The sequence below is a fragment of the Lissotriton helveticus genome, chromosome 1_2 (assembly GCF_964261635.1).
Source record: "Lissotriton helveticus chromosome 1_2, aLisHel1.1, whole genome shotgun sequence".
NCBI lineage: Eukaryota > Metazoa > Chordata > Amphibia > Caudata > Salamandridae > Lissotriton > Lissotriton helveticus.
This window is the reverse complement of record NC_136058.1, coordinates 371,352,720-371,367,465: the sequence shown is the minus strand read 5'-3', so window position 1 is coordinate 371,367,465 and position 14,746 is coordinate 371,352,720. Positions and strand designations below refer to the sequence as shown.

The window sequence follows — 14,746 nt, the reverse complement described above, 5'->3', positions numbered from 1 at the left end:
GTCCCTTGCTCACTTGGCCACTGGATTCAAGATAGCCTGGCTGATGAGGATTATGAATCCGAAACCGGTCCCAGGATGCTTGTTTCCGGTCCAGGTAAGACATGGCTTGGCAGATTGGGCTGGACTGTTCCCATGAGGCACAGGGTCAGACTGATTTGCATATGGCCATGTCTGAACTGAGGTGGCTGAGTGGGCTAAAGAATGGTGATGGATTAAACCCAGATCAGTTGACTGGGGGTGAGTGTTTGATTTGCTCAAACGCTCAGTCCATCATCCCCTTTTGTATCGCTTTGGTCGCCCTAAGTGCGGCAGGGTATGCTCGGACGTGAGTCCCTTGCTCACTTGGCCACTGTATTCAAGATAGCCTGGCTGTTGAGGATTATGAATCCGAAACCGGTCCCAGGATGCTTGTTTCGTCCAGAGAAGACATGGCTTGGCAGTTCGGGCTGGACTGTTCCCATGAGGCACAGGGTCAGACTGATTTGCATATGGCCATGTCTGAACTGGGGTGGCTGAGTGGGCTAAAGAATGGTGATGGATTAAACCCAGATCAGTAGACTGGGGGTGAGTGTTTGATTTGCTCAAACGCTCCGTCCATCATCCCCTTTTGTATCGCTTTGTTCGCCCTAAGTGTGGCAGGGTATTCTCAGACGGGAGTCCCTTGCTCACTTGGCCACTGGATTCAAGATAGCCTGGCTGAGGAAGATTATGAATCCGAAACCGGTCCCAGGATGCTTGTTTCCGGTCCAGGGAAGACATGGCTTGGCAGTTCGGGCTGGACTGTTCCCATGAGGCACAGGGTCAGACTGATTTGCATATGGCCATGTCTGAATTGGGGTTGCTGAGTGGGCTAAAGAATGGTGATGGATTAAACCCAGATAAGTTGACTGGGGGTGAGTGTTTGATTTGCTCAAACGCTCCGTCCATCATCCCCTTTTGTATCGCTTTGTTCGCCCTAAGCGTGGCAGGGTATGCTCAGACGTGAGTCCCTTGCTCACTTGGCCACTGTATTCAAGATAGCCTGGCTGATGAGGTTTATGAATCCGAAACCGGTCCCAGGATGCTTGTTTCCGGTCCAGGGAAGACATGGCTTGGCAGTTCCGGCTGGACTGTTCCCATGAGGCACAGGGTCAGACTGATTTTCATATGGCCATGTCTGAACTGGGGTGGCTGAGTGGGCTAAAGAGTGGTGATGGATTAAACCCAGATCAGTTGACTGGGGGTGAGTATTTGATTTGCTCAAACGCTCCGTCCATCATCCCATTTTGTATCGCTTTGTTCGCCCTAAGTGTGGCAGGGTATGCTCAGACGGGAGCCCCTTGCTCACTTGGCCACTGGATTCAAGATAGCCTGGCTGATGAAGATTATGAATCCGAAACCGGTTCCAGGATGCTTGTTTCCGGTCCAGGGAAGACATGGCTTGGCAGTTCGGGCTGGACTGTTCCCATGAGGCACAGGGTCAGACTGATTTGCATATGGCCATGTCTGAACTGGGGTGGCTGAGTGGGCTAACGAATGGCGATGGATTAAACCCAGATTAGTTGACTGGGGGTGAGTGTTTGATTTGCTCAAACGCTCCGTCCATCATCCCCTTTTGTATCGCTTTGTTCGCCCTAAGTGTGGCAGGGTATGCTCAGACGTGAGTCCTTTGCTCACTTGGCCACTGGATTCAAGATAGCCTGGCTGATGAGGATTATGAATCCGAAACCGGTCCCAGGATGCTTGGTTCCGGTCCAGGGAAGACATGGCTTGGTAGTTCAGGCTGGACTGTTCCCATGAGGCACAGGGTCAGACTGATTTGCATATGGCCATGTCTGAACTGGGCTGGCTGAGTGGGCTAATGAATGGTGATGGATTAAACCCAGATCAGTTGACTGGGGGTGAGTGTTTGATTTGCTCAAACGCTCCGTCCATCATCCCCTTTTGTATCGCTTTGTTCGCCCTAAGTGTGGCAGGGTATGCTCAGACGTGAGTCCCTTGCTCACTTGGCCACTGTATTCAAGATAGCCTGGCTGTTGAGGATTATGAATCCGAAACCGGTCCCAGGATGCTTGTTTCGTCCAGAGAAGACATGGCTTGGCAGTTCGGGCTGGACTGTTCCCATGAGGCACAGGGTCAGACTGATTTGCATATGGCCATGTCTGAACTGGGGTGGCTGAGTAGGCTAAAGAATGGGGATGGATTAAACCCAGATCAATTGACTGGGGGTGAGTGTTTGATTTGCTCAAACGCTCCGTCCATCATCCCGTTTTGTATCGCTTTCTTCGCCCTATGTGTGGCAGGGTATGCTCAGACGTGAGTCCCTTGCTCACTTGGCCACTGGATGCAATATAGCCTGGCTGATGAGGATTAGGTATCCGAAACCGGTCCCAGGATGCTTGTTTCCAGTCCAGGGAAGACATGGCTTGGCAGTTCGGGCTGGACTGTTCCCATTAAGCACAGGGTCAGACTGATTTGCATATGGCCATGTCTGAACTGGGGTGGCTGAGTGGGCTAACGAATGGTGATGGATTAAACCCAGATCAGTTGACTGGGGGTGAGTGTTTGATTTGCTCAAACGCTCCGTCCATCATCCCCTTTTGTATCGCTTTGTTTGCCCTAAGTGTGGCAGGGTATGCTCAGACGTGAGTCCCTTGCTTACTTGGCCACTGGATTCAAGATAGCCTGGCTGATGAGGATTAGGAATCCGAAACCGGTCCCAGGATGCTTGTTTCGTCCAGAGAAGACATGGCTTGGCAGTTCGGGCTGGACTGTTCCCATGAGGCACAGGGTCAGACTGATTTGCATATGGCCATGTCTGAACTGGGGTGGCTGAGTGGGCTAAAGAATGGTGATGGATTAAACCCAGATCAGTAGACTGGGGGTGAGTGTTTGATTTGCTCAAACGCTCCGTCCATCATCCCCTTTTGTATCGCTTTGTTCACCCTAAGTGTGGCAGGGTATTCTCAGACGGGAGTCCCTTGCTCACTTGGCCACTGGATTCAAGATAGCCTGGCTGAGGAAGATTATGAATCCGAAACCGGTCCCAGGATGCTTGTTTCCTGTCCAGGGAAGACATGGCTTGGCAGTTCAGGCTGGACTGTTCCCATGAGGCACATGGTCAGACTGATTTTCATATGGCCATGTCTGAACTGGGGTGGCTGAGTGGGCTAAAGAATGGTGATGGATTAAACCCAGATCAGTTGACTGGGGGTGAGTATTTGATTTGCTCAAACGCTCCGTCCATCATCCCATTTTGTATCGCTTTGTTCGCCCTAAGTGTGGCAGGGTATGCTCAGACGGGAGTCCCTTGCTCACTTGGCCACTGGATTCAAGATAGCCTGGCTGATGAAGAATATGAATCCGAAACCGGTTCCGGGATGCTTGTTTCCGGTCCAGGGAAGACATGGCTTGGCAGTTCGGGCTGGACTGTTCCCATGAGGCACAGGGTCAGACTGATTTGCATATGGCCATGTCTGAACTGGGGTGGCTGAGTGGGCTAACGAATGGCGATGGATTAAACCCAGATTAGTTGACTGGGGGTGAGTGTTTGATTTGCTCAAACGCTACGTCCATCATCCCCTTTTGTATCGCTTTGTTCGCCCTAAGTGTGGCAGGGTATGCTCAGACGTGAGTCCTTTGCTCACTTGGCCACTGGATTCAAGATAGCCTGGCTGATGAGGATTATGAATCCGAAACCGGTCCCAGGATGCTTGGTTCCGGTCCAGGGAAGACATGGCTTGGCAGTTTGGGCTGGACTGTTCCCATGAGGCACAGGGTCAGACTGATTTGCATATGGCCAAGTCTGAATTGAGGTGGCTGAGTGGGCTAAAGAATGGTGATGTATTAAACCCAGATCAGTTGACTGGGGGTGAGTGTTTGATTTGCTCAAACGCTCAGTCCATCATCCCCTTTTGTATCGCTTTGGTCGCCCTAAGTGCGGCAGGGTATGCTCAGACGTGAGTCCCTTGCTCACTTGGCCACTGGATTCAAGATAGCCTGGCTGATGAGGATTATGAATCCGAAACCGGTCCCAGGATGCTTGTTTCTGGTCCAGGGAAGACATGGCTTGGCAGTTCGGGCTGGACTGTTCCCATGAGGCACAGGGTCAGACTGATTTGCATATGGCCATGTCTGAACTGGGGTGGCTGAGTGGGCTAAAGAATGGTGATGGATTAAACCCAGATCAGTTGACTGGGGGTGAGTGTTTGATTTGCTCAAACGCTCCGTCCATCATCCCCTTTTGTATCGCTTTGTTCGCCCTAAGTGTGGCAGGGTATGCTCAGACGTGAGTCCCTTGCTCACTTGGCCACTGGATTCAAGATAGCCCGGCTGATGAGGATTATGAATCCGAAACCGGGCCAAGGATGCTTGTTTCCGGTCCAGGGAAGACATGGCTTGGCAGTTCGGGCTGGACTGTTCCCATGAGGCACAGGTCAGACTGATTTGCATATGGCCATGTCTGAACTGGGGTGGCTGAGGGGCTAAAGAATGGTGATGGGTTAAACCCAGATCAGTTGACTGGGGGTGAGTGTTTGATTTGCTTAAACGTTCCGTCCATCATCCCCTTTTGTATCGCTTTGTTCGCCCTAAGTGTGGCAGGGTATGCTCAGACGTGAGTACCTTGCTTACTTGGCCACTGGATTCAAGAAAGCCTGGCTGATGAGGATTATGAATCCGAAACCGGGCCCAGGATGCTTGTTTCCGGTCCAGGGAAGACATGGCTTGGCAGTTCGGGCTGGACTGTTCCCATGAGGCACAGGGTCAGACTGATTTGCATATGGCCATGTCTGAACTGGGGTGCTTGAGTGGTCTAAAGAATGGCGATGGATTAAACCCAGATCAGTTGACTGGGGGTGAGTGTTTGATTTGCTCAAACGCTCCGTCCATCATCCCCTTTTGTATCGCTTTCTTCGCCCTATGTGTGGCAGGGTATGCTCAGACGTGAGTCCCTTGCTCACTTGGCCACTGGATTCAAGATAGCCTGGCTGATGAGGATTAGGAATCCGAAACCGGTCCCAGGATGCTTGTTTCCGGTCCGGGGAAGACATGGCTTGGCATTTCGGGCTGGACTGTTCCCATGAGGCACAGGGTCAGACTGATTTTCATATGGCCATGTCTGAACTGGGGTGGCTGAGTGGGCTAAAGAATGGTGATGGATTAAACCCAGATCAGTTGACTGGGGTGAGTGTTTGATTTGCTCAAACGCTCCGTCCATCATCCCCTTTTGTATCGCTTTGTTCGCCCTAAGTGTGGCAGGGTATGCTCAGACGTGAGTCCCTTGCTCACTTGGCCACTGTATTCAAGATAGCCTGGCTGATGAGGATTATGAATCCGAATCCGGTCCCAGGATGCTTGTTTCATCCAGAGAAGACATGGCTTGGCAGTTCGGTCTGGACTGTTCCCATGAGGCACAGGGTCAGACTGATTTGCATATGGCCATGTCTGAACTGGGGTGGCTGAGTAGGCTAAAGAATGGTGATGGATTAAACCCAGATCAGTTGACTGGGGGTGAGTGTTTGATTTGCTCAAACGCTCCGTCCATCATCCCGTTTTGTATCGCTTTCTTCGCCCTATGTGTGGCAGGGTATGCTCAGACGTGAGTCCCTTGCTCACTTGGCCACTGGATGCAATATAGCCTGGCTGATGAGGATTAGGAATCCGAAACCGGTCCCAGGATGCTTGTTTCCAGTCCAGGGAAGACATGGTTTGGCAGTTCGGGCTGGACTGTTCCCATGAGGCACAGGGTCAGACTGATTTGCATATGGCCATGTCTGAACTGGGGTGGCTGAGTGGGCTAAAGAATGGTGATGGATTACACCCAGATCAGTTGACTGGGGGTGAGTGTTTGATTTGATCAAACGCTCCGTCCATCATCCCCTTTTGTATCACTTTGTTCGCCCTAAGTGTGGCAGAGTATGCTCAGACGTGAGTCCCTTGCTCACTTGGCCACTGGATTCAAGATAGCCTGGCTGATAAGGATTAGGAATCCGAAACCGGTCCCAGGATGCTTGTTTCCGGTCCAGGGAAGACATGGCTTGGCAGTTCGGGCTGGACTGTTCCCATGAGGCACAGGGTCAGACTGATTTGCATATGGCCATGTCTGAACTGGGGTAGCTGAGTGGGCTAAAGAATGGTGATGGATTAAACCCAGATCAGTTGACTGGGGGTGAGTGTTTGATTTGCTCAAACGCTCCGTCCATCATCCCCTTTTGTATCGCTTTGTTCGCCCTAAGTGTGGCAGGGTATGCTCAGACGTGAGTCCCTTGCTCACTTGACCACTGGATTCAAGATAGCCTGGCTGATGAGGATTATGAATCCAAAACCGGTCCCAGGATGCTTGTTTCATCCAGAGAAGACATGGCTTGGCAGTTCGGGCTGGACTGTTCCCATGAGGCACAGGGTCAGACTGATTTGCATATGGCCATGTCTGAACTGGGGTGGCTGAGTGGGCTAAAGAATGGTGATGGATTAAACCCAGATCAGTTGACTGGGGGTGAGTGTTTGATTTGCTCAAACGCTCCGTCCATCATCCCCTTTTGTATCGCTTTCTTCGCCCTATGTGTGGCAGGGTATGCTCAGACGTGAGTCCCTTGCTCACTTGGCCACTGGATTCAAGATAGCCTGGCTGATGAGGATTAGGAATCCGAAACCGGTCCCAGGATGCTTGTTTCCAGTCCAGGGAAGACATAGCTTGGCAGTTCGGGCTGGACTGTTCCCATGAGGCACATGGTCAGACTGATTTGCATATGGCCATGTCTGAACTGGGGTGGCTGAGTGGGCTAAAGAATGGTGATGGATTAAACCCAGATCAGTTGACTGGGGGTGAGTGTTTGATTTGCTCAAACGCTCCGTCCATCATCCCCTTTTGTATCGCTTTGTTCGCCCTAAGTGTGGCAGAGTATGCTCAGACGTGAGTCCCTTGCTCACTTGGCCACTGGATTCAAGATATCCTGGCTGATGAGGATTAGGAATCCGAAACCGGTCCCAGGATGCTTGTTTCCGGTCCAGGGAAGACATGGCTTGGCAGTTCGGGCTGGACTGTTCCCATGAGGCACAGGGTCAGACTGATTTGCATATGGCCATGTCTGAACCGGGGTGGCTGAGTGGGCTAAAGAATGGTGATGGATTAAACCCAGATCAGTTGACTGGGGGTGAGTGTTTGATTTGCTCAAACGCTCCATCCATCATCCCCTTTTGTATCGCTTTGTTCGCCCTAAGTGTGGCAGGGTATGCTCAGACGTGAGTCCCTTGCTCACTTGGCCACTGGATTCAAGATAGCCTGGCTGATGAGGATTATGACTCCGAAACCGGTCCCAGGATGCATGTTTCCGGTCCAGGGAAGACATGGCTTGGCAGTTCGGGCTGGACAGTTCCCATGAGGCACAGGGTCAGACTGATTTGCATATGGCCATGTCTGAGCTGGGGTGGCTTAGTGGGCTAAAGAATGGTGATGGATTAAACCCAGATCAGTTCACTGGGGGTGAGTGTTTAATTTGCTCAAACGCTCCGTCCATCATCCCCTTTTGTATCATCTAATGATATTGGTAATTCCTCTGGCATAGGATAGGAGCTGGTTAATGAGAACTCGAGGCGGAGAGCTTGTACCGGTACAGCTTGAGACAGCTTTGTTAGCTTCCGTAAGATCTTCCCTTCTTTTAGGTCCAGATAGTTCCACTGGCTTATTGGGATGTATTCGAGAGCATATGACAGCACTGGTGGAATCTTGGGGCTGTATACCTGAAGCAGAGAAGAAAAGTGTCTTTGACCAGTTGAAGCATATAAACGTGAAAGTGCCCCCACATGAACGTCAGGTTTGTGAATCAGATTCTGAGTATGGGGCATGTTTTGTAGAGACTTTGTGAAGATTCGACCTAAATAGGTATATTCATTTGCCACTTCCAATGATTTTCCCCCTAAAGTCCAGTTGAATTTGGCACTCTGTTTCTTTCCTGAAAACTGAACTATTTTTGTTTTTGCGATATTCGGTATTAAATAGTTTTCCTCTGTGTAGTTGTGGAGTGCTTGGAGGCTTCTTTGCAGACCAAATGATGTTAGATCTAAAATGATTACATCGTCTGCATACATCATGGTATGAATTTTATGGAGGGCAATTTTAGGTGGAAAGTTGCATATCTGTTTAAAGCATTCAGGCAGGTCACTGAGATAAAGGGAAAACAATAGAGGAGCAAGAAGACATCCTTTGCATACGGCCGTTTGGAGTTGGGATAGGGCTTGTGAGACTCTTTTCCCTCCCCATTTGAACCTGACACCAAGTCCCGGAATGTAATGATGTTATTATATGAAGTAATTTATCCGGGATACCCATTTTACTGAGTTTTCTCCAGAGTGTTCCTCTATCGACTCTATCAAATGCGGTGGTAAAGTCAATAAAAGCAGCATAGACGACCTGGGATTTTATTGCCACATATTTATCTAAGATGGTTTGTAGCACAGCAATATTATCAATGACCGAGTGCTTTGGTCTGAATCCAGGTTGATATAAACGGGGATTAAACCTGATGAAAAAGCCCAGTCCTTAAGATGGTCTAATACTGCTGCTGTGAAGATCTTTCCTGTTGCATCTAGAAGGGCTATCTGCCTGTAGTTGCCCAGATACAGAGTACCTTGTATATCCAGTAGTTTTGAGACAACAATTAAAGTGTAAAAATAACTTTAGTGATTAATGCACCTACTGGAGAGAGATGGTGTTTTGTCTATTGGCAGTTTTCACTCATCTAAGGTGGTGCAGAGGGTTCATGTGCCTGCTGCAAAATATGTGCAACACGCAAATAAAATGACAGTATTTTATGTGCATAGCTCAGTGGGTTACTGCTTTTGTCACAGAGACTCTTTTCTTACTGTGTAGTTCATAAATTACAATCGTAGTCTGGCACAGTGACCTATGAACTGTCATCAAAGAGCGGCAGGCAAACTACATGCTACAAGTTAGGAAGTTATGTTTTTTTCCTAGTGTTTCATTATCCTAATGTTGCTAACAAAGGTTAGTCTGGGTAAAAAAAACATTCTTTATTAGCAAAGCCAACCCTAACCGTTGTGTTGTGTTCTGAATCCTGAGTTTGTACCTCCCCACTCACTCGATGCACTCACTATGCACCGTACGGGGCTGGTCTGACAAACTTTGGCTGGGCTGCTTTGGGTTGATAGTCCGACCCTGGTAGTGACGGGGACACTGGGTATCGTGTCTGGTACAGAAAGAAACGCCTTCTCTTGTTCCACGTGTTCAAGTCTCCGCGGACTGGTTGCAGTGGGAGACACGTGTATGACACTGTTGCCAGGAGACATCCAATAGCCAACGACCCTATTTCGCTAGGTTTGCACTATACAAATACCATTTACATTTATACATACATGCATGCAGCCATACACACATACATGCATACATACATAAATATATGCATGCATACAAAAAAACATACATACATGCATACACAAATATACATACATGCATGCATACAAACATGCATACAAACAAAAATGTACCATGCATGCATACATAAATACATTTATACATGCATGCATACATACACACCAATATGCAGACATACATACATATATGCATACATACACACATACAAGGATACATACATACATACATGCACACACACATGCATGGATACATACATACACACATTCATGGATACATAAATACATGTACACATACACACATACATGGATACATGCATACACACATATATGCAGACTGTTAGATTTGGGGGTCTCTAGTTAGACAGGTAGGTACATGTGACAAATAGGGACCATTGCCTCTAGTCAGTGTAAGGGGGTACACTCCTAAAATAACCCCTGGTCAACCCCTTGGTAGCTTGGCACGAGCAGACAGGCTTATCTCTGATGCAGTGTGTAAAGCATTTGTGACCACATACAGTAACCCAGTGACAACACTAAAGATGGACACCACACAGTTGTATATTAAAAATAAGTATTCTTTATGTAGACTTAACACTAGACCACAAACAACAAAAATCCACAATACTATAGTTTAAAAGGGTAGTTTTAGCTTAGTTCAGTTCAGTTCTTAAGATTTGACACTTTAAGTCAATGTACCTTACGATGCGTGATGCTTCAACAACAAAAGTGTTGCAGCGATGAAAATGCGGCAAAGTTCAGGTGCAAAGAAATAAAGACGTGAAGATCTTCTAGATGAGATATGCTTCTCCGATGATGCGAGAAGTCGCGGTTCGATGCGTCAACTGCAGCAGCGAAACCCTTGTTTAGCGATGCAACGGCAACAGTCTCGGCTGCGGCACTCTTCTCCGACATTGCGAGAGGCTTCCGCACAATGCGACAACTACACGGCGACATCCAAGATGCGACGGCAGCAGCTCCGATGGCGGCGCGCTTCTCCGTGGATGTGAGGCGCTTTTCTTGATGCGGTGCAATACGACAGCTACATCGGCGACATCCAAGATGCGACGGCAGCAACAGCGACACGCTTCTCCTTCATTGCGAGACACTTCTCCTGATGCGGTGTAATAGTCAACTACAGCGCCGAAATTCACGATGCGACGGCAGCGACGGCGACACGCTTCCTCTTTGTTGCGAGACGCTTCTCTCAATGCGGTGCAATACGACAGCTACAGCACCGACATTCACGATGCGACGGCAGCAGCAGCGACGGCGACATGCTTCTTCCTCGTTGAGTCACGCTTCCAGCTCCTTGCGACATGCAGTCCCTCAGAAGGCCTCATAACAGCAGCAGCCTCTTCCAAAGAACTCTGGGGAGCTGGGGGTTGAAGTCTGTTGTCCCTGAGACTTCAGCAGGAGGCAAGCTCTGTTCCAAGCCCTTGGAGATATTTCACAAGTTGAAAATAAAGCACACAAAGTTCTTTCTCCTTTTTTGGTAGTCAGGCAACCACTGCAGGCCAATCCCCCAAGCAGCACTTCAGCTTAGGGACAGTCTCTCCTCAGTTTCTTCAGGTACCTCTCCTCAGCAAAGGTTTCTTCTTGTAGTCCAAAACTGATCTAATTTCTTGGGATCAGGGTTCCAATATTTATACCCCAAAATCCTTTGTCCTCTGAGGGCAGAGGGGCCTTTGCCTAGGCAAAACCAGTTCTGGAGCACTCTGTTTACATGATTCCTTCTTTCCTTTCACAGTGCAGGGCAGAAACATCAGACGCCAAACAGGGGGTGGAGCCAGCACTGTGTGGGGCAGGCACAGTCCTATTCAGGTCCCAGGTGCAACTCCTCCCTCCCATCTAGATGCAGATGGGAGGGAGGAGATATATATATATATTTTTAGATGCAGATCTCTCTATTTATCACTGGGCTGACTCATTCTGTCTCCTGGAATCCCCCAGCCCTGTCACTCAAACTCCAGACAAGGAATACACAACCTAGCAGAGGCAGGCTTGGAAGGTTAGACAAGAAAATTCCTACGTTCTAAATGTGGTATTTTCAAACACAGATTGTTAAAACCAACTTCACTAAAAGATGTATTTTATCATTCATATCATTTATCCTTCAGGCATACTATACTCGAATTTCTGCCATGTTCCCTGAATCAGTTAGGATTATAAAATGTAATAATCTAACTGCCCATTCTGGCCTATGGAGAACAGAGAGCCTTGCAATAGTAAAAATACAAAAAATGGCTGTAAATCACTATTAGGACATGCCACACACACCAGGGCATGTCCTACCTTATACTTACAATGCTCCCCGGCCTTGGGCCTACCATAGGGGTGTCTGATATGAAGAAAAGGGAAGGTTTAGGGACTGGGAAGTGGGTGCACTTGCTCAGTCAGCATGACAGTACCAGACTGCACACAGGCTCTGCAATGGCAGACCTTAGACACACTTTTACAGGCTGCTTCTGTGGGTGGCACAACCAGTGCTGCACGCCCACTAGAAGCATTTGGTTTACAAGCCCTGGGCACTCCTGGTGCACTGTACTAAGGTGTGACAGGTAAGCCAAACCAGCCAATCATGGAATCACTAATTCATACATTAATTTATAATAAGGAGAGCATATGCACTTTAGCACTGATCAGCAGTGGTAAAGTGCCCAGAGTCATCAAACCAACAAACACAGGTCAGAAAAAAGAGAGGAGGAAGTCAAAAAGTTCAGGGATGACCCTGCAACAATGGCCAAGTCCAACACAGACATACACACATACATGAATACATACATACATAGACCGCTGCAGGGTAGGAATGTGGTGTGCCTTTATTTGGCCGAGAGATCCATAGACTCTTTTACAAACAGCAAAGGTTGCAGAAGGGACATGAACCAGGAGGGGCGATGGGAAATGAGGGATGAGGGAGGGACATCTGTTAAACTCGTGACCGGATGTGAGGTGGCTCCATAAGTCATACTCTGGCAGGGACTGCATTCTGTGTCAGGAGTTATGAAGCAAAAAGTAGAATTTGAGGGGGAATTTGTGAGGAGGACACTTGAAGATGTTCAATATGGTACAGGATAACGAGAAGAGGGACAATGGCAAGCAATGCATTGATGGTGGTTTTGGAACCTGGCTCCGGCGTGTGACCAGACTTCAAAGCTCGCCTGTACACGTCAGTGTTTGCAGTGATGCCTTGAGATCTTGGAGATGTTTCAGCAGATGCAGAAAGGGTGCAGAGGGGTTGGTGGCACTCTAAAAAGGCTTCAAGACTGCAGGAGGGGAAGCCACAGATAACAAAACACATTCATTACGACTGGACAGCCCTGGAAGGGCATAGTTTAGTGGCAGTTAGTAAAGAAATCGGCACTTAGGAAGCTTGACACTAGGCACTTTTCTAGAGTGTAACATTCCAGAGTGCGTGAGAGGTTGGGCAGCATATTGTGTAACCAGACCTTTGTAGGGTAACTAGACATAATATCGAAGTCAAAATATAGAATGGACAAAATATCGAAAGGACACAATATAGTGGTGAAAAATATCGAATTGAAGGTAAGTAATATAATATCGATTTTCAAAATATAGAAAATCAAAATATCGAAGTATATAATATAGGTATTAAAATATATCAAATTTTTAATAATATCGAATTTTTTAAAGTATTTTGTATGTTAGTTTATGTGTGAAAAGTGTATATTATTTTTGTGCTTTATTTTAAGTAATGAATGTTATGTTATTTAATTTTTGCGTAATTTAATTCTGTAGCGGGTTGTGGGTTTATAGGGGAATAGGGCGGGAAGTAATTTAATTATAATTAATTAAATATTTGTATTTATTTATTGGTATTCATTTTGAATTAATTAATGTTTATTAATTGATTAATTGATAATTATGTTAATTTTATTAATGTATTTTCCGTAGTGGGTTGGGGGTTTATAGGGGAATAGGGTGGGAAGTAATTTAATTGTAATTAGGTAAATAATTTGTATTTATTTATTTGTATTGATTTTTATTTTATTGTTAATTAATTTTTAATTGGTAATTCATTTTTATTAATTGGTAATTTATTTGTATTAATTAATTGATAATTATGATAATTGTATTAATTTATTTTCTGTAGCGGATTGTGGGTTTATAGGGGAATAGGGTGGGAAGTAATTTAATTGTAATTAATTACATATTAAAATACCTTTTGTGTATTGATAATTAATTTACTGTTAATTAATTATTAACTGGTATTAATGTTTATTATTAATTCGTTTTTGTGATTGAAAATTAATTAGTTGTTAATTAATTATGAGTAGGTAATTGATTTTAATAACTAATATTTATTTGTATTTCTAATTGATTAATTATTACATAATATTAAATTGGTAATTCATTTTAAATCATTTTTTATTAGTATTGACATTTAATTTATTTTTATTAATATATTAAATCATTACTTTCCCTACTGTTAAACTCACTGGAGTGAGAATAGTAATTTTTACCCCTACGCTATCCAACGCTTTACCTACTGTTGCACCCTCTGGAGTGGGAATAGTAATTTTTACCCTCCCGCTATCCAACGCTTTCCCTACAGTTGCACTCTCTGGAGTGGGAATAGTAATTTTTACCCCTACGCTATCCAACGCTTTCCCTACTGTTGCACTCTCTGGAGTGGGAATAGTAATTTTTACCCCTACGCTATCCAACGCTTTCCCTACTGTTGCACTCTCTGGAGTGGGAATAGTAATTTTTACCCCTAAGCTATCCAACGCTTTCCCTACTCTTGCACTTTCTGGAGTGGGAATAGTAATTTTTACCCCTATGCTATCCAACGCTTTCCCTACTGTTGCACTCTCTGGAGTGGGAATAGTCATTTTTACCATCCCGCTATCCAACGCTTTCCCTACTGTTGCACTCACTGGAGTGGGAATAGCATTTTTTACCCCTACGCTATCCAACCTTTTCCCTACTGTTGCACTCACTGGAGTGGTAATAGAAAATGTTACCCTACCGCTATTCTACGTTAAAAATATTGTATCTTTTTTAATAATATTACGTTAATATATATATGTATTAAACAATATATGTTTTTTAATATCTTAAATTACTTATTTAATAATTTTAAGGTTATTTAAGTATTTTTAAGTATGTTTTAGTTAATTATTTTTATTATATAATTAATTTTAAATTACTTTTAAGGCATTTAAAAAAAATCGATATTTTGACTAACTATATTTTTTACTACAATATTTTTGTACTTACCTGTTTGTAGATAGGAATTCGATATTTTTGCATTCTATAGTTTGTCATCGACATTTTGGTAATTCTATATTTTTGTATTCGATATTATGTCAGTGATCCCTTTGTATCCTTGTGTAGGATCTCTGTGTACTGAAGC

The 14,746-nt window shown here is 45.8% G+C and overlaps 1 protein-coding gene across 1 annotated transcript in view; it reads left to right on the top strand.

Annotated features, from left to right (window-relative positions):
• TIE1 (tyrosine kinase with immunoglobulin like and EGF like domains 1) overlaps positions 1-14,746 on the top strand; it is a 314,542-nt gene that overhangs the window by 130,361 nt on the left and 169,435 nt on the right. The window lies entirely within an intron of this gene.